Source organism: Tarenaya hassleriana, unplaced genomic scaffold (genome assembly GCF_000463585.1).
Source record: "Tarenaya hassleriana unplaced genomic scaffold, ASM46358v1 Cleome92, whole genome shotgun sequence".
In the NCBI taxonomy this organism is placed as follows: Eukaryota; Viridiplantae; Streptophyta; class Magnoliopsida; order Brassicales; family Cleomaceae; genus Tarenaya; species Tarenaya hassleriana.
In genome coordinates, this window is record NW_010971581.1 from 318213 (window position 1) to 319335 (window position 1123).

Consider the following 1123-nt stretch of genomic DNA (forward strand, 5'->3'; position numbering starts at 1 on the left):
GGGAAAGGACAGAGAGTGACAGAGTTATTGGATCTGATACATAGTGATGTATGCGGACCAATGAGCTGTCCGGCTAGAGGAGGTTATCTGTATGTCGTTACGTTCACTGATGATTTCAGTCGATACGGTTATGTCTATTTGATGAGACATAAGTCTGAAACACTTGAAATGTTCAAAGCTTTCAGAAACGAAGCACATAACCAACTTGGCAAGATGATCAAGACACTTCGATCCGATCATGGTGGTGAGTATATGAGCCAAGAGTTCACTGACTATCTGGTTGATTGTGGTATTGTATCACAATTAACTCTTCCGGAACGCCACAGTGGAATGGCGTGTCTGAACGGAGGAACCGAACACTGTTAGACATGGTTTGGTCAATGATGAGTCAGACAGATCTTCCGAAGTCCTTTTGGGGCTATGCTTTAGAGACCGCTGCATACCTGATGAACAGGAGTCCAACGAAGTCGGCTGAAACGATGCCATATGAGATATGGACGGGGAAGCGTCCCGCGTTGTCGTTTGTCAGAATTTGGGGTTGCGACGCTTATGTGAAGCGTCAGATAACTGATAAGTTATCCTCCAAATCTGACAAGTGTTTATTTGTAGGCTACCCTAAGAAAACTAAGGGTTACTACTTCTACATTCCGGCAGAGAACAAAGTGTTCATTGCCAGGAATGCGACTTCTATGGAGCGAGAGTTCGTCTCCAAAAGAATCAGTGGGAGTAGAATCGAACTTGAGGAAGTTCGAGAGCACCAAGTAGACGCTGAGCCGAGTGAACAAGTTGAAGATGTTCAACCTGTTTCACTGCCGGTTGTGACTCAACCTTCGACGAGTGAACCTCGGAGATTAGGCAGGATTCGCCAAGAGCCTATGAGATACAGATTTCTCGTGACTGGGAATGAGGAACTCATGTTATTAGAACATGACGAGCCTACCACATACCCAGAGGCTATGGCGAGTCCGGATTCCGAGAAATGGCGCGAGGCTATGAAGTCTGAGATGCAATCCATGTCAGACAACCAAGTATGGACTCTGGTTGATGCATCTGAAGGGATAAAACCCATCGGATGCAAGTGGATCTTCAAGAAGAAGACCGACATGGATGACAACGTGCACAC